This window comes from Pieris napi, chromosome 5, assembly GCF_905475465.1.
Source record: "Pieris napi chromosome 5, ilPieNapi1.2, whole genome shotgun sequence".
In the NCBI taxonomy this organism is placed as follows: domain Eukaryota; kingdom Metazoa; phylum Arthropoda; class Insecta; order Lepidoptera; family Pieridae; genus Pieris; species Pieris napi.
The window spans coordinates 4,725,492-4,749,056 of record NC_062238.1 but is presented as its reverse complement, the minus strand read 5'-3'; the positions used below and the strand labels follow the sequence as shown (position 1 = coordinate 4,749,056).

General features: G+C 32.0%; 1 protein-coding gene across 1 annotated transcript in view; it reads right to left on the bottom strand.

The window, feature by feature from the left end:
* The window catches only part of LOC125049384 (rab11 family-interacting protein 4), a 62,782-nt gene extending 41,369 nt beyond the window's left edge, over positions 1 to 21,413 (bottom strand). Inside the window, exons 1-2 of the mRNA XM_047648619.1 lie at positions 21,155 to 21,413; positions 1,383 to 1,419 (exon numbers count right to left, since the gene is read on the bottom strand). The gene's annotated coding sequence lies outside the window, so the exon portion shown is untranslated. The remainder of the gene's footprint in view (positions 1 to 1,382; positions 1,420 to 21,154) is intronic.
* Positions 21,414 to 23,565: the final 2,152 nt, after the last annotated feature.

Genomic DNA, 23,565 nt, shown 5'->3' with positions numbered 1-23,565 from the left:
ATTGTAAATTATTTTTTAACCTACACGAATTTTGTCCCAATGAAATTTAGCCAACGCCCAATTAAGTATGTATAAAGGTCAACAAAAAATAATTATAGTACCTTCATACGTATATTAAGTTGGACACTTGTGTAAACAATGTTGGTGTAGGTATTTTTAGTATATTATAACATTTTCAAGTATTAAAACAAATCACGACTGACACATGCTTTTGTAGTTTCTAGTAAAATTTATTTGGGAATCTCTATCCAATTAATAATTGTACGTGATAAGGCACGTGAATAAATAAAATCGTTATATTATGAAATTACGCTTGTAACTCGAAATGATAAATTTATAAACACTATGTATGTTTTACCAAAGAAAATTAAAAAACACAATAATATACTATTTTCAGATCAGAAAGTTAAAACCTTCAAAAATTTATCGGTTATGATGTGTGTGTTGCGTGCTAGTGCATGCATAGCCGTTTAAAAAAACTATATATGCATTTAGCGATCAGGGGGCTGATCCAAGTTAAAATCTTTAAAAAATATCCAATAAACAGGCTTACAAATGTTGCACGCTTGCATGGATTGCTTTGTATAGTTACATTTTAGATAGACTTTAATCTTACCAATTACCTTGGCGACCTCAACGTGATTATTTTTTGGTACTTAGACAATTTTTTAGTATAAATTTATGAAAGCATGAAAGTTTCGTATCGATTTGAATGGGAGCGGCAGGTTCAATGACCTCCATTGCATAACGAGTAACTGATGCTGTGGGAACTATTGCAATTTCATGTATTCTAATGAACATCTATTAGATTTTTAGGTGAAGACGGTTTATCTATTGAGCTTACGGCGGAAGGATTGGCGTATTTTTGTCATTTAATTTGGAAATTATAAAGTAAGAACAATATTAAAGCCTGTGGTTTTAGTCTCAAAATCAGAGATCTTTTACATAAGTCTATTACCAATCCAAATCCAATGATCAATTGATGGATTAGTTGCACTTAAAATTATTTCTGAAATAACGAAGCGTTTCTTAAGGCACTTATTTCTGGACCACTATGTAGAACTATCTGCTTATCGATGGATTTCCGAAGCAATTCGACTTAGGGTCCTTGAAGAAAGGTCCGTACAAATTCTTAAAAGGCTGAAACCTTACTCGCGACCTTTCTGGCATTGTAAATGTCTATGGGCTTGTCATTTGGCTGAAGTACGCATTCAGGTAAATCTCTTCTACAAAAAAAAATAACTCCCCCGCGTGGATTTCGTGTATTTTTTTTTTCGTGTATAATTGTTATATTTCAGTCAAATGCAACCGGACTTTTTATAATTATATGTAAGGATATATATTTTTATCTAATCAAGTATTATATCATGAATATAGCTTACATTGGTTCAGTCAGGTTGCGTTGGATTGCCTCGGAACCTGTAAGAAAAAGAAATCAAGTTAGTATTTAACGTATAACCCTTATTCATCATCTTTATCGTTCATTGATATTATCATAAGACCATCTGTTTCAGTCACTCCAAACCCAAAGAGGTGGGGTCACCACAAACAAATCACAGGTATAGTATGGTATTATGTACTTGATTCTATAAAAAGAATAAAGAATGCCACCTGCATTTACATAAAACTTAATTTTAAATACTATTTAGTCTGATTAATAGGTTCAAAGAGTTTCGTAATATTCAAGTAAACGATTTCACTCACGAATATCAGTTCATTGGCCAAACTCGTGCGTTTGAACGAACTGAATTAAATTTTGTTTTTTAAATAGTTTCGTATTTTTAAAGTAAAACTGTTGTAACGCGAATTTATTAAATTATTTAATATATCCACGTTAAGAATGTTATATCTACAGCAGTCGTAGTCTACTATTAAGTTTAGTATTTTGCTATATGGGGAACTCTTGTGTAGTTGATTCAGCTGTTGATTCCCAAAAAAAAACTATGGCGTCTAAAGGAACTAGGCTCAGTCCAGCGAATCAGAGCGAGTGTTAGCGAAAATGTTACTCGGACCATAACAATGTTCTCGCTACTTCAATACGCCTACTTTCCTATGGCTTGAATTACTATACGCTTTGTTTTTATTACAACGGTGAAACCGAACACCGTACCTTGGCTACTGTGTAATCTAACCAATCTAGTATAGAATATTATAGTATTTCATTATTCTAACATTTTTTTTTATTATCCTAACAAGGTACATGTTATGGTAGTGTTTGTACGTAATTAAAGTATTCAATTGTTTTTAATGAGACGCACACTGACGCCCCAACAGTGTCAGGGCGTCAGTGTGCGTCTCTCATCACTGCTGTTCGGTCCCCGACTGTGCACCAATAGGCTTTCTGCCTATGCATATAGGCATCTAAAACTCGCTCGTACGGTGAAGGAAAACATCGTGACGAAGCCATGTCTCACATCCGAATATCGACAACATGCGTCAAACAGAAGGCTAACCCAGTTGTCTATGAAATAAAAAAAAATAAAGAAACTGGTTCAATCTAAGGCCAAAACCCATTTAAAGCTGTAGCGCCACTGGATTATTACTAATAAATATAAAATAAATGAGTTTTTAACATTCGCAAATTAATAATTAAAAAAAAAACAACTAGGGCTAACTAAAACCTACTTGAGCAAAATGGCGCAGGGATATGCGTAACAGCATTTCCTGACGTTACAAAAAACTTCTCTTTCCCTCCTCCCCTCATTGGGTTACATTCCAGCATAATCAGAAAGGCGAACAACAATATGTAAATTGTTTAAAATATACGAACAATTTACGAAGCCTCTCAAACGGACGCAAATGTCAAAAATAAGAATATGAAGCCACCTTTATTCCTTTTAAGGTTGTAGCGGATATAAGTTGTATTAGTCATCGATCGGCAGTCATATGACCTCAGCCAAACGACAATAATGTCTTAACTGGCACGCAGACTATCTGAAAGCCTTTAGAACTGAATAGATTCATATTGTAAAGTTTTAAGAAGTTAAGAAATGAATAGATTCATATTGTAAAGTTTTAACTAAACTATATGCAATTTGGTGAATGAAGTTCGTTGAATTTTACATATTTTTCGCAAATGAGTGCAAGAAACTGTGAGCTTTGACATCAAAATTGACCGTAGATGTAGTGGAACAGACAGTGGGACGCCTCATTCCAATTATAGCGAACATTTATAGCACATTTTATATTTGCGTCTCCACGCAAGTATACGCTTTAACTGGAATAGAGCCAAATACACGGATAGATTTCTAAGGAAAATGACATGTAACAAAGCGAATAATGAACATACTTTAAGAACTAAACATATCTTACTTTAAGTTAAGGTTCGGGTCGGTTATCAAAAGTCGATTGTTTCCCATTTTCAGTCTCACTTTATGATAATATGTGATGTGTCTATAAAGATAATTTCTTAAATGAATACTAAAAAGAGGAGCTTCATTCGTTTTAAGAAACGTAAAGAAAATTATTCATGCACTCTTTTAACTAAAGCACTTTTTCGTCTTTTTCTGCCAAATAGTGTTTACGCTGTGACGAAAAGGGACACATGAGTAGTTGAATTAAAACGGTAGAATTGCACTGGTTTGTTTATATATTATAAAAGGGGGTTCATCTTAACGATCGTTACTGGTCTTTTATCTTAGGTTCATATTAGAATTGCGAAGTTTATATAATGTAAGAATATATAATGTGGCTTTTCATAGATACAACCACGAATTCACGAACAGTTCATAAAAACGACTCGTATTTATCGTATCGGTATCGTATTGGTTTTGTAATTTATTAAATACGCGATAATATACGTGACAAGCATGTATTTAGAAATAATGACTTTCAGATGCTTCGTTAGAGCTCAACTTAAAAGATTTATTGCATTCTTCACACCACTGATTATTATTGTCCATAAATTACCAAAAGTTACGTGGAAATTGTCGGAGCTATTATCCTTCAGTTAAAAATAGAACATTGCTTTTCGGTGATATAAATACCAACAGTTGATAGGGAAATCGATTTTCTTTGAAGTTATATTTACTGGATGATACGGAAACCTTTTTTGTATAAACACATTTTAGCAACGGTTTAAATGATTTTTACAATATTTAGATTTAAGAGTAACATTTACTCTGGTAAGATATTTCTGTGATCAACCAGCGAGAATAATAATCGCTCGAAAACCTGTGTGGTGTGCCTATAAACGAATATGATGACGCAAAAGATTCATGTTTTACAGATAAATGCATAAATAGAGCCTGCATCAGTATTGCATTCATAATAATCGAACGGAAACACACATCAGCTCTATTAACGCCCTTTGAACACGCAAAGCCTTTTCTGGGTCAAAGCCTGTCACAAGCCACGTACGTGACCGAATCGTATTTCATTCAAATTATAATTACTATTTTATGAAAATATGATTCATACCTGATTTAACAAATGATTACATAATTTTGACCCGAAACAGTGACTAAATTTAATTATTATTATATTAAATCAAAGTCCACGGAATCCACGGAAACGTACAGTACGTCGGATATAATATCTGAAAATAGTTGTATGATATGTGTTGCTTGCTAGCCAGTGGACTGTCAGATGTGTATTTAAATTTTTATGTAATAAGTGTCAGGAGTACAGTCTATTTAGTGTATTAGCATGCTTCACTAAATAACCAAAAATATAAGAGGGTGAGAACTATGAACCTAACAACCCTACGGATCCCTAAACCGTACAGCTGTACCCTATCACATTAGTAGTGAATATATAAATAAGTAGCCGGTGTCCTACAGGTACGGGAGGGATCAGAGGTTCAAGGTGGTGGAGGATTTTCTCAAAGCTATTGGGCAAGCCACGATAATTGAGAGCTTAGGGAATCTTTGCCTCTTTGATAGGAAGCGGAATAATGTACACATTATTGCAATACATTGTACCAGTTAAAAACACCCAGGTATTTTAAGCAATTTTTATAGGAAATTTAATATGAAGTCTATTACATAACTTCTTTCATAAGAACTTGATAGCTCCTTTATATATTAAAGATATATTGTCTTCTATAAACACATTTGTAGTCTTGGATGTGATATTTTAGTTTGATTAATTGGTTGAGGGCCAAGATTTAAAATCTGTCAATACCCTCTAATAACGTGACCTGTTCGCACCTTAATTAATCTCTGAAAAATTACGCTGCGTATTACCTATTCGTCGTAAGTTTAGCCCAACTAAGTGTATATTATTAAACAGTTGAGTGTGAAACGTGAATACTCTAGTGAGATCTTTTAAGGAATTTTTTATGCACCAGATTTACTTGAGGTTATACCAGCTCTAAAGTCCTCTAAGATAGGCGTTGGAATCTACTGAAATATTTTCTTATATACAATATAGATAAGATTCATTTCCACGTAATGAGCATAACATACTGTTGAAATATTTATTGTAACGCTTATAAACCAGTCTCTTTTGTCGAATGTGTAAATTATTTTATTAAAAGTTTAATTTAACTACATATCAAAGAGGGTTTAAAGGTAAAATAGATTATTATTTCGCAGCATTTTTCTCAATGAATTGGATTATTTGATGTCACGTAATGTGTCTGTAAGTGATTTGGCACGTTTCGCATCTTACGACGTCATTAGCATTGGACACCGAAGATCAAGGTTTGAATGACATTGGAAATATTTACATGCAGTTGCGAATGACGTAGAAAATTCTCAAAGAACAAACATGCTATTTCAAGGTGAAAATATTTCAGTACAGGTTGACATTCAAACTTGCTCTCACATAGCCCGTTTAATTTACACAATTTATACTCTTTGATGGGACTTTCAATAAAACCTTTGTATTCTGAAAGATTTCGTATTTTTAGTGTGATTATAAAAGTTTTATTGAAAAAACCTTTTCCCTAATTACATATTTGTCTCCTTATTCGTAAAAACCCAATGCAATTGCACTACTTTAACTGAAGCTGTCTCTTTTCATCACGGCGCAATCACGATTTGATAGAAAGAGACGAATACGTACGTACAACGTTTGGTTTTACTTAAGTAAACCTTACTATTCCGTAGTTAGTATTGGAAATTAACACCTTATTCATAACATACATAGATAAAGACGAACTAGTACTTTAGAGACTTTTTTATCAGGGTAATAAGATTTATATATATAAAAGGTTTGATAGTGTCAAAGGTTACCAGACTTTGACACTTAAAGAATGAATAGTACGGCAACGGCTTGTATATTGGTATTTGGAATCTTTACATATTTTTTGTAGCCGAAATATGTTGAATCCGCTTAACGATTTTGTATGTTTTCTTTCACACGTTGTACCAAAGGTGACTGAAACATACCACAGTATATTCATTATTGGCTCAAGTACCTCACGTTTTGTGAGATTTGGCCAAAATTTATATTAAAAATATTATTCTACAGTCTATGTAAGCATGATCATGTCAAAATATTAATCGTTTTATCTACCATCTACAAATAAACGCGATTAAATGAAGTTTAATAGAAAACCTTCGATTGGTCATTTCAATAATTCAATGCCCTTTGTTCGTATAATCAGATTATAACGCTCTTACGTCCGTGCTGTAATAATACCAGCTCTATGTACTTAAATCTACAATACATGTGTAAGGTATATTATTCCAACAAGTGACGTAAAAGTGTGATGGAGATACATGCACTATAAATCATTGCAACTCTAATGAATGTCTAACCTATCCTTTATTCAAATACATAAACCTACCTTCGACTGTTATTGTTTTTAGTCTATGGATATATATAACGCTCTATTGTTCCGGGATTCTAGTGTAATGTGGAATGAAATGTACAAATGGATAATATTACATTCTCTATATGTAGTCAACTATGTATTTATTTTTCCATTTATCGATTTTTAATAAGAATACAGTAAATACTCTATATTCGTGTTTTATTTTTTTATAAGAGCTAAATGCCCTTTATGCAACTTACGTTTAATTTGAATATAATTTATATAAACAAAAATACGCTATTTGATTGCATGAAAAATAAAGTGTTATTTAGAGTAAACTGTAAAAAACGTGGCTTCAAAAAGCTTTATGGATAAATGCGTGGTTGTAAATAATAATTAATACACCAAGAAAATGATTTTTATACGTCATGTGATACAAAACGGTCACAGATTAGTCGAATCTTGGAGGTTAAGTTCGTTGTTTTTGATTGAGAAATAACATAATAATATAAGTGTATTTGTGTATCACTTAAAAACTTGACTTGTTTACGTGTTTACAAGTAGATACGTCATAGCTTCTGGCAGTGTTGGCATGATTAAAACAGTTTGAATTTATAATTTATTTATCACGCTGGAGTGAAATTATAATGAGGTGTTACATCAGTCGCAGAATTTTTAATGAAATGAAATATAAGAAAGACAGGCACTCGTATTTATAGAATTCATAAATAATTCCCCGTGGTAAAGACCCGTTTGGAAAGTCCCTGATGTCGGCTGTCGAAAGAACGTAATTTAATGGACTATTTATTAGTAGATGGTTATTCCCCATATCTAAATATTATTGGGATTATAACTCACAGAATAGATTTAGATAAATTCATATACAATAATACCCGTCGGTATAGACCCGCTAAAAAATTCCCTATATCGCCCGATATAAAAATAACTTTAGAACATACAGGTTGAATGTAAAAAGCGCTATTGAATTGAGATACGCAACATAAAATAAATGTTTGCCCATTGATCGGTTTTTGTAAATACCTAATTTACTGAATTTATGGCGAATTTGAAAAGATCAAGTCTAGAAACGGAACATTATAACTTATAAGTCGAATTAAAAAACTGTTTTTTTTTTTTCAACACTAGCTGGTGGAAATATTGTGGCGGGTTTTTGAAATTATAAATGTTTCATTTACATTTGTTTAGGTTCGATAATCGGGAATGGTTTTTAAAATCTTGTCAAATTGTAGTTGTGCGATATACCTATTGTGTGACTATAAATATACACGTTAATAAAATAGAAATCTTTGATTGTATTTTTATATACTTAAAGTACTAAAGTAGGTACTTTATATACTTAAAGTACTAAAGTAGGTACTTTATATACTTAAAGTACTTTAAGAGCTGACCGCCAGTGCCTGCCTGTGCCTGCTATTTGTATTCAACACTTAGTTAGGGCTCATAATACTCAATAAATATTATAAATACATAGTATGTAAAAATAATACTATGACAATGTATTTGCATTTTCATGTTCCAAGGCCAATTAGCAGGATCGGCATCAGTGCAGGAAATGTCAGCAGCTTGTACACGATTGTTAGTTACAAATTATTTCAGTGTTTTTATAGGTATGTAGGTAAGTAGGTGTAGTAATTTGAGGCCTTATATGGTGATGAACGTCTATGTAGACTACACGTAAACTTAATAATAACGTATTTGATAATGTATTGTAACTTAATAGGAAAGCATTTTTGCGCCACAAAATTCGTATACCTACTTACAATAATTATCACTTACTCTATAATTTGTTTCTATAGAAATCAGGTTTCATAGAAAATCCCTACCAAATTCTGAAAGTAGATCGTAACAGTATCGCTTCAAGTAAATAGAATGTCTTCTTTGGTTAAACTTATCGAAGTTTAACCAAAGAACCACGGCCGTATTAAATTACTTTATCCATATCGTAATTTCTTGTATTTATTTGATTCTAAACCTCGGTTCAGCGATTACAAAACAGTACAATTTCGCAAAATATTATTTCGATACTGTCACTTAGCAAACAGATGAAAATCAAACGACGATAGACAATACAAAATAAAGTATTATAGTTAATCCACGATTATATTTCCATTTCGTAAGCCCCAATTCTCAAGTTAAAGAAGATATAAAACTAGTAATTACATTGAATTTAGTGAGCCTTGGAGTATATCGCAGGATGTAAAGACATTTAATGTACAGGAAATGTACATAATCGAAGGAAAGCAAGGCTATTGCTTAAATATTAGCAAATTGTCGTGACTCAGACTTGGAGGATACGTAGGTAGAGTGAACAGTTATTATTAATTATGAAAACAAAGGAAAACAAATGTCTAGTCAATGCGCGAATTCATTGCTTGCAAATTGCAGATCGAATGCATGCTTTTAAATCTATTTTTTGTCTATATATACAAATACTAGCCGTTTCGCGCCCGCTTTGCTGGACGAATTAAAATAAATTTAATGATTCATTATTTTATTTTTTTTTCATATTTTTATTATTCTTCTTTTTAACTGCCCGCTAAGAAAATTGAAATATTTCGAAAATCGAGTTTTTAACAGATGTTGACGTTTAGAGGTTCTAGGAAGCCTCCCCGAATGTTTCCGCGGTGAAGTCCGTATGGATAAATTTTCATAAAAGTAAAACAACAATAAAAATTTCGCATCGAATGGTGGTAGTTTCATGTCAATACGATCAGTGGTTTAGGCGTGATTGAGCCTCAAACGAAGACCATTTTCATTATATATATATAGATTATTATTATAATTTATAAAACAATAAAAAATATAAGTCGGCTAAAGATAGCAAGTTTAAAAATGAAAGGACATTATCATCTAGTTGCATAAAAGTCCTTCAAGATAAAATAATGACTAAATGTGAATTCTGAATTCTGAAATATATAAATTATTGCAACTGTTAGTAACTGTTATCATGTGATTGGCGTACGTCGTGTGAAACAGTCTTATCGTGGTATCTGATTACACAATGATTGCACTTAACAAAATATATCTTTGACTTAAATATCAGTTATGTGTCACACTGCCTAGCAAATATCGCAAAGCTAATTGTACCAGCTCTGTTTACATCCTAGCGAATTTTTTGTTATAAATTGTTTGAAGTCTCACCACCTTATACGTAAAATATTAAATCAGTTTAATTGCGCCGCAACGCGTTATTGCTAAACTACTCATCTGTCTCTTTTCATTACATCGTACACGCAATCTAACAGAAAGCTACGCTAGTTTACAAATACTAGAACTTAGGTATAGAGTGCACGGAGAGTTTATTGCCAGTTCTTCTTTTCCGTTCCACGCCCTTGATTTGAGAACTGGCAGTAAATGTAAAATTAGAATCATTTCATATATATATTATTATTTTTTTTTACCTATATGAATAGATGATTTTTGAATTTGAATAGACAATTTTTTTATGAATAACACAGTTAAAATCTAACATTTGCAGGCACCACATGGAAATAGCTAACGATTTAAAATACGCCTATCTAGTAGTAGTCTATGGTACCTTGACAATGCTTCTAAGATAATATTATATTACAATTTTTTTTTTCTTTCGACTTCCATTAAACCTTTATTATAGCTATTACACAGATACGCAAATGCAATATTTGATCTGTCTGCGTAAACAATTAATATTTAAATAACACATCTTTTTTGCGATTAACGTTAATAAAATAATTTACTAAAGGTTTACGAAATAAATAACTGAATTTATTTCATTTATGTTATCAGTGTATTATAAAATAGTATTTATTGACACGAAAATCCTCTTAACATTTTATTAAATGTTCTGTGGTCAGTATTGAGGGATCGCAAAGATGTGATCTGTTACCGAAGAGGAATGTACTGGGAATAAGTATAATTTCTTTAGTATTAGAAAATATAATGATGACATAGTGATAGAACTGTTAACGCGGCGTTAAAATTTATCTTCTATGTTATCTGTCAAAGCCCCGATGACAGATGCAAAAACCTAATGGATATTTAGTACCGTAATAGAGAACTAGTTTCAAACCATTATTTACTCATCACGAATGTCCGCTTTATAAACGAACTGCAAAATACATATGTTTTCTCTGCTAATAATAATTAATACTACTGCTGCAGTACCTACTAATAAAATAAAAAATAAATTAGTGGCCTCAGATTTTTTTCATTTCAGATTTATGATCATTTTTAAATCTAATAGGCAAGTAGGTGATCAGCCTCCCGTGCCTGACACATGCCGTCGACTTTTTTTGTCTAAGATATGTCGGTTTCCTCACGATGTTTTCCTTTACCGTTCGAGCGAATTTTAAATGCACACAAAGTAAGTCCATTGGTGCACAGCCGGGGATCGAGCCTACGACCTCAGGGGTGAGATTCGCACGCTGAAGCCACTAGGCCAACACTGCCGCATTACTATTACTATTGCTAATAATCTTGCCCGCTCGCCCTTGCGAACTGGTTGTAAATGTAAATTTAGAATAATTAATTTAACATATTTTCTGTTGACGTTCATAAGTGTACATGTTTACCAATATGAATAAAGTTATTTTGAGTTTGAATATCTAGATTTTAATATACGATGCATAAATTAATCAGATGACACCTTCATAGTCGAGACTTAGCGCAAACGCCTCACGTTTTTGACATACCGGAGTCATAGTTCGCGTTCTCATGCAGAGTTTATTTATTTATTTATTAACACTTCATTGCATACAGACATATAATACAATTGACATAATTAAATGAAAAGGAGAGCAACTAGCATTATCTCATTCGAGCGATCTCTTCCAGGCAAACACTGTGAAAAAAAAGTGCGTTCGTACAAAGTACACATGTCATGGTGGCTGTACATACTCGGCGAGAGCCTCTCGCCGAGAGTCTCGACCGAGAGGACCGAGAGAAGAGCGCAGCCTGTACACACTCGTTACGTTATTTGTATTTAAAACACCGTTAATAATGGACGTGGAAACCGCTGCTGCTGTTTGTCTTTGTGCAATAAGTTATTATAATTTTCTTCACGTTTACCATAAAAAAAAATTACGAAGCCATGGCGAAGAAGAAGATGGTGGATGGTTACTATGCACCGCAACAGAAATAGGTAATTAGGTTCATAAAGTTACGTCCACGGTACGTAGCCATGAGTGAATCTCGCTTTTTCTTTAGTTCCTCAATTGGGATATCCATCGGCCGGCTTATTCGCATCCAAGCATCATGTAGAGATGTTTATTTTTGTGTCCTACATCCTTCGGATTCCATAACAACGATTCCCTTTGGTAACACTCCAAAAACTCTAATTCGCGTTCGTTAGACCATATTGTGCGATACGTCCTGTCACAACCACAGTCATCGAGCAAGTGATTGAACGAGTGTGTACAGGTCGCTCTCGTTTTACTCGCGAGACCCTTTGACTCGTGCGCAAAAAACCGACAGGCGACCGAGAGAGGCGAGACCGACTGCGAGGAAGCGAGGCGAGACGAGAGCTCTACTGTACACTCTCGCCCTCGGCCTGTCTCGGGGTGTCTCGCCGAGTGTGTACAGCTACCATAATGGTGGCTGTACACACTCGTCGAGACACCCCGAGACAGGCCGAGTGCGAGAGTGTACAGTAGAGCTCTCGTCTCGCCTCGCTTCCTCGCAGTTGGTCTCGCCTCTCTCGGTCGCCTGTCGGTTTTTTGCGCACGAGTCAAAGGGTCTCGCGAGTAAAACGAGAGCGACCTGTACACACTCGTTCAATCATTAAATTTTGGATAATATTAAAACTTTATGATCCTAATTACCAATTTCTGTTGCGGTGTATAGTGACCATCTTCTTCTTCGCCATGGCTTCGTATTTTTTTTAATGGTTAACGTGAAGAAAATTATAATAACTCATTGCACAAAGACAAACAGCAGCAGCGGTTGCCACGTCCATTATCAACGGTGTTTTAAATACAATTAACGTAACGAGTGTGTACAGGCTGCGCTCTTCTCTCGGTCCTCTCGGTCGAGACTCTCGGCGAGAAGCTCTCGCCGAGTGTGTACAGCCACCATAAGAAGTGAAACTAATTTTTAACTCTTGTTCATATTTATACAAATCTATAATTTAAGATTTCCATCACTTAGATCCCTCTAAAAGGAAAGGGGAAAAAGGAAGATATGTTAGGAATTTAATGAATTTAATTGTCATTAAAATATTAAAAATAATAAATTTAGTTCATTAATTAATAATAAAAACACGTGGCATTTTAATTTACAATTCGTCATTTGAGATTTCAATAAATTATATTGCATAAAATATAAAATACTGATATTTCATAAATACTCTTTGCGAAATTTTTATTTTAAAAATATAATTTCTATAAGGTATATAATTCACCCTTCTCACTCTCTCTCAATCGCTCTCTCCCTTTTCTTCGACAAAATGCACATCTTCGTGACGTTCCATAAAAAATTTACCCTCATTTTGACGTGATAACGTCTTTAAAATCGTTTTAGTCGGGTGACATGTTCAGAAACTTGTGTCACACCAAAACCTCACGAGCGCGATCGCAGGTATAACGAGAGAGAGACGGACCGATCTCCCGTCTCATCTCGAGCGCTGCCAGTCATTCCGTGAATGTATGAAGAAAAATGTATATCATAGTCGAATAAGTAAACTTGTCATTTTACACCCGAAATTTATCATCAAAAGTGTGAATAAAACGATAGATGTAATTTAAAATTTGAAAAAATTGTTATCTTCATGAATTCCTTACTTCCCAAAAACTTATATCACCAATAAGACGTTATCACGTAAACATCTCGATCGTAAATCTACTTTACAAACAACCAATATTTTTTTAAAGAAGTTTCACTCCAAAAATTTAATTAAATGAGGTAAGTAAGAAGTTCAAAAATACATAAGACCCATAGTTATTTAGACAAAACTAATTGAACAAAACATAGCAATTAAAACATATGTAACATATATGTCAACAGTGATCAGGACAATATTAAAAAAAGGATACATGAAAAAGAAAAAGTGCACATGAATCACGATAATTTTACTTATTCTATTCTATTTGTATGTATAATTTCGTTAATAATTTTAGACCATGAAGAGGTAGAGTGTACTCGTATAAAGGCAATTTGTCAATCTATTAACTAACGGGTTTAAGGTTTTCATCTGTCTACATACGGTTTGCAACCGTTGCTACAGTACAATGCATTCTACAAAGGCACAACAAAGATACCGTACTAAAACAGTTAAGTAAGAACTATTTCTATCATTCCCTTCGGTCCAGTCCGACCGTTATAAACCAGTAAACCGATCGTTATAAATCACGGTCAAGTTAGTATTGAATTCAATCGATTTGTGTAATTAGAAAAGGTATTATACAGATGTATTAGCGATATATTTAGACGATAATGATAACTACTAAACAGATGTTAATATATATATGTTATTAATAGTCTATAGCGTAACAATATATTTAAAATACCAACGTAAGCTGGTTATTCTGTATATTTGACGCAGTTTTGATATTGGTATGGCGATTTTAGAGATGCTAGATTTTTTTTAAATTATTCAATATTACTGGAACTTTAGTATCAACATTGTTCATTAATATTATCAACAGACGCGTTTTTATCAGCGTAATTAAATACTAATTTGATTAGAAACCAGATTCCAAAACGCCCCTTTACGCAATTTAACTTTCATATATTCACATCATTATTATTATTTTCATAACCAAAATTATAATAAATTGCGTACTTGTAGGAATATTATATATATATTTTGGTTTAATCCTGAACACGTATGGCGTATTACTTTACTCTTTCTAGCTGGAAGGCACAAAAACGCAGTAATTTCCCCTTAACATCATTAGGGAGACTCGGACAGAGTATAAATATATGTATATATGTTACATGAAGCATCTAATCTTGGTATATATATATATGTACATTACAAAACAAATTTAAAAAGTTTGGTCCCTGTGGCAGTGTATCTTTACCGCTGGCAACATTTCCTCACTGTATTGCGATACTTATTCTTGATAGAGGAAGCACCACATTCTATAAACTTTTATAGTAAATATATATTTATAATTTATAAAAATATATTTTATAAATTATTTTTAATACTACTGTATGTTTGTAATACAATAATTAATATTAAAATTAATTATGAATATCACATTGTGTTCAAGAAATGATATTAATTATACACCGTACATGAACAAGAAATTGTGTATTGTTTGAAGAGTGTTAGCGTGAAATCGATGGTAAACCATGGGAGTGCTCTGACAATGGATAGCATGCTCGAGAAAGTCGCCATTACATATGTTTTTTCTTTCATCATACATTTACCAAATCAAAGAATTCTAGACGAATATAAGAAAGTCAATAATTTTGAATAATTAAGTTAATGGAATCAAATATATGCATATTAGGACTCAAGATTATTGAAACATGACAGATCGGGAATCTCCTAAAAAATTTAAATTAAGAATTAGTAGAAATCACAAACAAAACGGCCCTCATGTCATCATTTTCCTCACAAAAATCTCGTTTTTCTGTCCTAAATACCTATACGTTATCTTTGTGACATGGGTGAAAGTATACGGCATGCGCTTATGCCCACTATATGTAGTATTTACTTACTATTACGTCATTTGTGTGTCACCAGTATAAAATATAAAACCTTTTTCTAAACAAAATCGCTTGTGGCTATTGGTGACTGGCATGTTAATGCAAAAAAAAATAAAGTACAGGCTTATTTATAGTCTAAGAATACGGAGCTTTTCGCCTTTTACTCTACCTTGAATACTTTAGATTTTTGCCTTGTTTTAGAAGTGGACACTTATCAATACGCACAATATAAGAGAATAATTATATAATTATTGCGTAAACATCAGAGTAGTATTTCTAAAGTCCACGCTGGTTCATATGACAGGAGAAAGTCGCTGACATAACTGTACATAATATGCATTCAGTACACACAAAATGTATATTAGACAATTGTGAGAATATAGAAACATAGCATTGTTTTAATAAAAGTGAAATACATCGATAGCTTACACAGAGTTGTAATATATTTTATTACCTATTTGGTAAGATTAAGTTTTTTCCCATATCATTGTCTTCTAAAGGTTTTTCGCCTACAATAATTCATCATACTGCGAGATGCATAAAACCGGCCGCGCCACTAATCCGGCAATATCCTTAAAATATTTACAGGTAAGAGGCAGCAAGGTTGCCCGCCACTCTCACTTCACTCTTCTTTCCATTAATATGTTTATTATATGATATGTTTTCAATAAGCTAACAGCGTCAACACACTTTAATAAATAGGAACTTATTGACCCGGGAAATTTAATCTACTATCCAAATTCGGAACATTTTTTTATAGTGCTCTTTGAATAAACTATTATATATATTTAGAGATACTCTGTAATTTGCTTGCTTAAGATGACAGTTATAAGCCTTCATTAATATTGCATGGAACAGGAAAGACGAGTTTTTGTCCTGGTTTCCCGTGCCATGGGAATGCCTATCCTACTGTGTCGGGTGTTGCGTGGGAACTTAGGGTAAGTTATGTGTAAAAGGTCAAGTCAATTCATATTTATGAGGTAATTAAAGAAAACCGCCTTTATAGATGTACAACTACTTACAGTTTTGACTTTTGACCTATTGGTATAGATCTGTTTCTAATTCGTTTTATAAGTGTTACGCTTTCAACTTAATGGTCTGAGACATTTTTTTTTAATTATTATAAATTTAGTTTTATTATATTTGGAATAGGAATCACATTTATCATCAATCACACGGTCATTATTAAAACATAAATAAAATGAAGAAAACAATTGGCAAATTTTCAACAATAAACCAGCTTATTCGCTAACAATACCACTTTCCATTTGTTTTACTTTCACCAATGATTCGTAAATGGGAATAAAATCAATTGGTATTCAACTGATGTTTCGAGAATGATCAATATAATAAATAATTATATAATAATAATTACAAATAGTTATGCAATTATATTTATTTACTTATACACAATAAAGTTTGTGTTCTACTCGTATATAGTTATTTGTAAAATTATATTGTAAAAGAGACCAACAACATTTACATCACTAAAAACCAGAGGTATAATAAGGTATAAACTCTCACAATAATTTTAAAAGTTTAGTTAAAACAGGAAAACAATTAAAAAATACTACTCTAAATCAATTGAATATAATAAAAATTTATTATAATTGGTTAAAATCCCTTAATTTCCAGCGAAAAAATTATAGTTTGAATCGAGACTCTCATACCTACTCCCAACGTAAAAGGAGTTATCAATGGAACTGACGAAGAAATACGTATATCTGTCTCATTCCCCATTCGAAATAGAGGTGCTTCTTTTATTCGTTTCCTGCAAATATGCTCAATTTATTTTTTAATCAATCCTACCCAATTATAAATTATATAAACTTCGTGAAACGATAAAAACTATAATTGGTTAAAAAACAATGGATTGCCAATATATATGACTTTACGGCTATTAGTTCAATACAAGGTTTTGAAAGCCTGAAGGTTATTTATCTTATGAAACTCATGATCTGGGCAAACGCGAATAACATAGGTACACTATACAGAAACGTTTCTTAATAAAAAAAAGGGTGCGTGTACTTATGTACGCGCGTAAGAAGTTATACTTCTTTGGCTTTCTTTATTTTTTTTAATTATATGTATATTTATTTATATTATATTTAACGTAAACAATTAAATAATATTTAATATTTAGTATATTATTCAATTATTAATTAATATTAATAACAATTATTATTATTTATTATATTATTAATGCAATTTAATAACTTGGTATGTTTCATAACCTTTTAACTAAGTAACAATAGGTCTTTGTTAAAAACATTGCTAAATTTCTTTGAAAAAAGAATTAAAACTCCTTTATTTGTTTAAAAGGTAAATGTCATTATGGTCATTCAAAATTCTTTGCTAACTTCACGCATATTCTATTTCTTTTTACTTGTAGATTGTCTTATTCCCATCTCGCTCGCGCACGCTATAATCACACTGACAACTTTGTGTCACAGTGCGCGCGCAATCGTAAAATTTCACTCTCATTAATTTTTCATAACGCGCCTTAAGAAGTATAACTTCAAAAATTAAACTAAAAATGAGACGTTTTGAAGTATGAATCAATTTCACCTTCACGTTATGATTTTACTTAATAATTTTTAGTTGCATTGATCTCTAATCAAATCATAGAAAGTTTTTGAATACTTAATATTGTATATGTGAAATTTCGTTAATGGCTCACTGTCAACGAATAAAACGGAAAATCTAAGAAAGTTAGTAAACATATTTCAATGTTTATAAATTCGCACCCATTCTCAATCGAGATGTGCTCATGTTTTTCAACAAATACCCAGTTTAAAACGATTCATTGCGAGTAATGTGTCATGGAATCGATTGTTTAATAAACATTTTTTCGTAGGTGGCCCTGTTCTATATAGTTTAAGGTCTCATTCATAAACGTATTATTTAGCCTTTTAAATGTTTTGTGTATTTAAAAGTATCGCGAAGAATGATGTCAATAAATAAAAAAATACAATATTCCAGAGTCTTTTTATTTGAGGCTTATTATATGTTTAGGACTTATGAAAATCGCGTCAACCTGTAATTGTTGACCGTTCTCTATACAAATTATTCACTAAAAAACTTCCTTCCGGTGCACTTCTGGAACTCTCCGATTCTTTGATTTTGAACGAACTTAAATAGATAAAATAATAACAATATGTATTTCGAATGTGCGTAAAATCACACAAACTTGAAGCTTCGTTTTGTGTACAAATGTCTAACAATAAGTAATTATTTATTTAATTTCATTTAGGTTAATATTGATATCTGATTGTTAGCACGATATTAAGTGTAACGACCTCGAGTCTAAACAGAGAGCAAAACCTAGTGAAGTAGAACTATATAACCTATTTTAAGGTTATTATTAAAAAAGTCCAAATGTACCGGACTACATTGGAGAGGAAAATGGACCATGATAGAGCCTGAATACAATGCAATTAGGAAATCCTTATATATCATCATTTTTAAAATTGTTTGTCCTTAATACCTACCGAATTTAAATTTCAAGTTCTTATCCTGTGGCTTAATTAAACAAACCTGCAACTAAGTCACTTGGTGTGAACATCCTAAAAAATTATTACTTCCACATTCGAAAGGGGTCAAATAACTAATGAACCAGAGACATTTCCCTATACAAATTATCAAACGCAGAAATGGTTTGCCATCCCAAAATCATATATTACGTATATTATATATTTAATACTAGATTCTGAAATATCTTGTATATATATTTGAATAAAACTACCATGCGCCCTTTCCCTATTTATTGCCGGATACAAGAGTCACTGAACCGCTAACACACGATACTTTTACGGCATTACCTGTAAATACAGATGTATGACTGTATGAGCCATACAACTCATAAATAATACTCTAGTAACAGGTTTAAAAAGATGCTACGAAACTGAGGTATTGTTGAAACCTTCTAATCAAGTCTCCAAAGATTATCAGCCCTATAGATAATTCGGTTGATTTATCTAAACGTGGTACTTTTAAGGAACCTAGATGCTGCAAATAATACATTTTACAAGCTACACAGCTAGATAACTTATTTGGATACGTTATAACTATGACTTGTCAATCACACAAGTTATTTATCGAAAAAAAAACTAATAGATCTAGTTTGCCGGTTCGCTGGATCTATTTCAAGCCATTATCTGTCCTATATATATCATTAAGACCTACTTATAATGATATTAGCGGCCTAATGCTAATAAATTAGATTGAAAATAAATTAGATAAAAAGTTTTACATTAGTAGTGTTGAGTTGACTGCGGTTTTCTCGATCGAAGTCTGTAAGCGTAATGACACACAAATATAACTATGTACATATAACGAAAATCCTTTTCTTAACAAACCTTCGTTTCTAAACTAAGTGAAAAAAGCAAAAGCCGCTGTGGTCGAATAACTCAATTCTGACCCCAGAGAAAAAAAATATTACAACGCCAAACGTGACATAATAGTTTTGTTATAATTTTTAGTTGTTCGTTGTTAATACTTGATCTTATTAATTACAAAATTCATTAATGTATTTAATAATTACGGGGCCAAGGTATGTATTAATGAATAAATTGTTCAACACAGTTATTTAACAAACATATTTTTATTACGGCGAGATATTAAAACTCTCTCAGCCAAATGAGTCATCATGAGTACCTGTATGTCTTTTGTTCATGGTTTTCAATCAGTTATGACGTCACACTAATGTTTTTCGACCATCCATCGTCACATTATTAAGAAGACTTAGCTTTGAGCTTTGAAATTTTAACATTTCTTATTCTGTGGTTTATAATGTTTTTTTTAAATCACTCGATCATCAATTCAGACTATAATTAAACGTTAATTTGATCTAATCTATTTAAACATCAGTTTTGAGAGTTTTTGACAAACAGGGCTTATGGTGGGAATATATATATACGGACAAAAATGCATAATAATCACACCTACTTTTAATTTTAAAGAAACTCGCTTATTTATAAGTAATTATAACTTTAATAATTCATTTTAACCTAAATCTGTAGTTTATTGATTTTATGATCAAACATATTATTTTTATTAGTTCACCTTTTTCAAGACAAGTTTTTTTGGAAGCAGATAGAATGCACTTTAAAATAGCACCCCTACCCTAATACTGTTATCTTAAGCCCCTGCCAAAAAGATGACGAAGCTATGCAGTAAATATTGAAAAATATAGTATATTTACATTTACATCCATATGGTTTTATTTCTCTACTAACAGCTCATTATATTAACTCTATTTAATTAAGTAACATTAAAGTTAAATCAGTACATATTATTATATTGCAGTTATTTTTTTTTTAGAAATAACAACATACTTAATAATATAGACGGTAATAACGTATATCTTAATTTATAAATTAATTTCCGTTTTATTGATATTTTTAAGCGATTTTTAATTGTCGCATCGTATTACGCTCGAACTCTATTTCGCGTAAGTTTTAGGGCCAGCCCTAAACACCTGTTTATCGTATCATTTGAACACTTGTTACAATAATACTCTTTTTTAATTTGTATTATATGTTTGAAATATTTAAAATCTAAATATTATATGTTTAATTATGGCTCTACATCAAGTTGGTAAGTGACAAAAAATATTAAATATCGTAGGTCTTCTCTTTTATTTGTTTATAGGTGTTATAAGAGAGCAAATATTGAATAAAGATAGATTGAAAAAACAACACGAAGAAACAATTAACAGAGCAGATCCCATAAAAACCGGATTCTTAATACGTTAACGTTAGAATAAGTCTGAATAAAGATTAAATATTATATTACCTTGTCAGTCGCGTATGAAAAAGAAGACAGAACTAGCGTCAAAGCCTCCGCCTCAAGGACAGTAAACCACAAACAGAAAACTTGTCACAATTTCGAAACACTAAGGCACTAATTATTAATACTTGGAGAACTGAGAATGTTTAAACACTATATAGAAACTTCTATAGATTATTTGTATGTACGTATTAAATACGCAGGTTACAAACAGGATTTATTTACGACTGTAATTTCACTAAACACACCTGTCACATACGCAAGTTCTGCGGTAACTGACCGTGTTGCAGCGCTCTGCGTTTATAGATCTTCGAGCGCAAAGCGCTGTAAAAACATATTCAATATTGTTGAGCCTCTTAGTAATGAAATTTTTATTAATACTCGGTTATAACCTTGATATACCTATTAATAATTATTAAAAAAACTACAAAATATTTATATTATTTTACTATATGTAAAATTTATAAATGAATTGCTTATTCTCTAATATACTCGTACTTTGATATTTATCAAATCATAATGAAAATACAACTAGCAGTATCTCCGCATTAAAGTAGTAAGTTTGAATTAATTTCACTATAGATGTTGGCGGGAGGTTCTACAACAAGCGACGGAAGCGCTTTAAAGGTATATTTCAAGAAAGAGACAGGCAACATTGACAGTTTTATTGTAAAATATGAAGATACCAAAGATGTAAGAGAAGGACGACTGCTAAGCGCTAAGCTTAAAACGTGTCTGTGAAGTTAGCAGAGCACTTACCAGCAGAGCACAAAAAAATTAGAGTTCTGGCAGCACACTCAATAGTTCTATAGTTCCTGATAGTTTTTAGAAAGAGTTCTGGACTTTTTAGTCCAGAAAATAATTTTTTAAAAAATCGTAAAATGCTCTGCCAGCTTCCCGATCACAGCAGAGCATTTCTTACCGATTTCGATAAATAAGGTCTCATCAAAACAATCATTTCAATTGTAACAGTTCCTTATCATTTAAATCCAAAATTAAAAGGTTTAATTATCAAAAAAAAATAAAGAAGAGTGAGAGAAAACGAAATAATGAGCATTTTTGAAAGATTTTACTAAATGAAAAAAAAAACCATATTGTACAGACATGGGAACTCCGAGGTTTCTATTAGATCTTTTAGATGTCTAGGCATCACAATTAAATCCTAGGCCAGAACTCTTCGCTTTCTCTCAGCAGAGCATACCTCTATGATGAAAATTGGCAATTTTTTAACTTATTTTAGAAAAATTAAAAAAAAAAATAACCTTTTGGGTCTAGACATGAGAACTCCGCGGTTTCTATTAAATCTTTTAGATGTCTAGGCATCACAATTAAATCCTAGGCCAGAACTCTTCGCTTTCTCTCAGCAGAGCATACCTCTATGATGAAAATTGGCAATTTTTTAACTTATTTTAGAAAAATTAAAAAAAAAAATAACCTTTTGGGTCTAGACATGAGAACTCCGCGGTTTCTATTAAATCTTTTAGATGTCTAGGCATCACAATTAAATCCAAGGCCAGAACTCTTCGCTTTCTCTCAGCAGAGCATACCTCTATGATGAAAATTGGCAATTTTTTAACTTATTTTAGAAAAATTAAAAAAAAAAATAACCTTTTGGGTCTAGACATGAGAACTCCGCGGTTTCTATTAAATCTTTTAGATGTCTAGGCATCACAATTAAATCCAAGGCCAGAACTCTTCGCTTTCTCTCAGCAGAGCATACCTCTATGATGAAAATTGGCAATTTTTTAACTTATTTTAGAAAAATTAAAAAAAAAAAAAATTGGGTCTAGACATGGGAACTAAGCGGTTTCTATTAGATCTTTTAGATGTCTAGGCATCACAATTAAATCCTAGGCCAGAACTCTTCGCTTTCTCTCAGCAGAGCATACCTCTATGATGAAAATTGGCAATTTTTTAGCTTAATTTAGAAAAATTAAAAAAAAAATAACTTTTGTATCTAGACATGGGAACTCCGCGGTTTCTATTAGATCGTTTAGATGTCTAGGCATCACAATTAAATCCTAGGCCAGAACTCTTCGCTTTCTCTCAGCAGAGCATACCTCTATGATGAAAATTGGCAATTTTTTCACTTATTTTAGAAAAATTAAAAAAAAAATAACTTTTGTGTCTAGACATGAGAACTCCGCGGTTTCTATTAGATCTTTTAGATGTCTAGGCATCACAATTAAATCCTAGGCCAGAACTCTTCGCTTTCTCTCAGCAGAGCATACCTCTATGATGAAAATTGGCAATTTTTTAGCTTAATTTAGAAAAATTAAAAAAAAAAATAACTTTTGTATCTAGACATGGGAACTCCGCGGTTTCTATTAGATCGTTTAGATGTCTAGGCATCATAATTAAATCCTAGGCCAGAACTCTTCGCTTTCTCTCAGCAGAGCATACCTCTATGATGAAAA